Source organism: Lolium perenne, unplaced genomic scaffold (assembly GCF_019359855.2).
Source record: "Lolium perenne isolate Kyuss_39 unplaced genomic scaffold, Kyuss_2.0 unplaced69, whole genome shotgun sequence".
In the NCBI taxonomy this organism is placed as follows: Eukaryota; Viridiplantae; Streptophyta; class Magnoliopsida; order Poales; family Poaceae; genus Lolium; species Lolium perenne.
This window is the reverse complement of record NW_027249027.1, coordinates 170,001-172,500: the sequence shown is the minus strand read 5'-3', so window position 1 is coordinate 172,500 and position 2,500 is coordinate 170,001.

The following is a 2,500-nucleotide window of genomic DNA, read 5'->3' as shown; positions in this document are numbered from 1 at the left end:
ACGGCGACGTTCTCTTAAGGCAACGGCATCCGTTCATTGAGGATCGGCGCAGAATGTTACATATCCTACCACTAACTGTGGAGAGGTAGAGGCAACACCTGTTCACGGTTGTTCTCAAATTCGGAGCGCACTCATGTCACCGCGGTGGCGCGGCAACGTTAAACGGGACGTTCTCTGAAGGCAACGGCGCTTGTTCCCCGCCAATAGACGGGGAACGTGCGCTTTCTCTGTTCGGGACATGCGCTCGCGACATCGGTCAAGCCTCCCGAGCCTCCCACCACGCGGTGGGATTGCTCTGTGTAGGCGTCCTGAGTGTCCACAGCGCGCGGGTGTCACCGCAGCAACGGTAACGTTGCACGGCGACGTTCTCTTAAGGCAACGGCATCCGTTCATTGAGGATCGGCGCAGAATGTTACATATCCTACCACTAACTGTGGAGAGGTAGAGGCAACACCTGTTCACGGTTGTTCTCAAATTCGGACACGTCACGTGGCAACGATAGACGTCGCACGTGACTGTCACGCGGCACCGTAAACGTCGCCGCGTGACACGCCACGGCAACGTATAGTTGCTACGTGACGGGCGTAGAAAAGTTGTGGGACGAACCCACAACTTGACAGGGAGGGATGCCAGCCCCCAATATACCTGGGGAACTTAGCCCCGCCTGGGACCCCTGCCCGTCAGCTTGTGAAGGAGCCCTACACTGTTGCCGCGGCAGAGAAAATGGCCATTTCTCTGCCGCGGCAGAGATTTTCTGCCAGGCTTAGCCGATTCCGTCGTATTGGCTGCGGCGCCATGGTTTTCACCGTTACCCGACCAGCGCGCGCCCACCCGACTGTACGCTCGGCGTCGTTGGACGTTTTCCGACGTCGGCCCGACTGGTGCGTATTGTTGTGATTCCGTCGTATTGGCTGCGGCGCCATGGTTTTCACCGTTACCCGACCAGCGCTCCCACCAGACTGTACGCTGGGCGTCGTTGGGCGTTTTCCGGCGTCGGCCCGACTTGGCGTTTTTACGCGATTCCGTCGTATTGGCTGCCGCGCCATGGTTTTCACCGTTACCCGACCAGCGCGCGCCCACCAATTGTACGCTCGGCGTCGTTGGGCGTTTTCCGGCGTCGGACCGACTTGGCGTTTTTAGCGATTCCGTCGTATTGGCTGCGGCGCCATGGTTTTCACCGTTACCCGACCAGCGCGCGCCCACCCGACTATGCGCTCGGCGTCGTTGGGCGTTTTCCGGCGTCGGCCCGACTTGGCGTTTTTAGCGATTCCGTCGTATTGGCTGCGGCGCCATGGTTTTCACCGTTACCCGACCAGCGCGCCAACCCGACTATCGCTCGGCGTCGTTGGGCGTTTTCCGGCGTCGGCCCGACTTGGCCGTTTTTAGCGATTCGTCGTATTGGCTGCAGCGCCATGGTTTTCACCGTTACCCGACCAGCGCGCGCCCACCCGATTGTCGCTGGCGTCGTTGGGCGTTTTCCGGCGTCGGCCCGACTTGGCGTTTTTAGCGATTCCGTCGTATTGGCTGCGGCGCCATGGTTTTCACCGTTACCCGACCAGCGCGCGCCCACCCGGTATGCGCTCGGCGTCGTTGGGCGTTTTCCGGCGTCGGACCGACTTGGCCGTTTTAGCGATTCCGTCGTATTGGCTGCGGCGCCATGGTTTTCACCGTTACCCGACCAGCGCGCGCCCACCCGACTATGCGCTCGGCGTCGTTGGGCGTTTTCCGGCGTCGGCCCGACTTGGCCGTTTTTAGACGATTCCGTCGTATTTGCTGCGGCGCCATGGTTTTCACCGTTACCCGACCAGCGCGCGCCCACCCGACTCTACGCTCGGCGTCGTTGGGCGTTTTCCGGCGTCGGTCCGACTTGGCGTTTTTAGCGATTCCGTCGTATTTGCTGCGGCGCCATGGTTTTCACCGTTACCCGACCAGCGCGCCCACCCACTATGCGCTCGGCGTCGTTGGGCGTTTTCCGGCGTCGGACCGACTTGGCCGTTTTCAGCGTACCGTCGTTTTGGTTGGCGCGCCATGGTTTTCACCGTATCTCGACCAGCGCGCGCCCACCCGACTATAGTTCACCGTGTCGTTAGACGATTTCCGACGTCGCCCCGACTTAGCCGTTTTTAGCCGATTCCGTCGTATTGGCTGCGGCGCCATGGTTTTCACCGTAACCCGACCGACGCGCGCCCAACCGACTGTACGCTCGGCGTCGTTGGACGTTTTCCGACGTCGGCCCGACTTAGCCGTTTTTAGCCGATTCCGTCGTATTGGCTGCGGCGCCATGGTTTTCACCGTATCCCGACCAGCGCGCGCCCACCCGACTGTACGCTCCGTGTCGTTGGGCGTTCCGACGTCGGCCCGACTTAGCCGTTTTCAGCCGGTACCGTCGTTTTGGTTGGCGCGCCATGGTTTTTCACCGTATCTCGACCGCCGCGCGCCCACCCGACTATAGTTCACCGTGTCGTTAGACGATTTCCGACGTCGCCCCGACTTAGCCGTC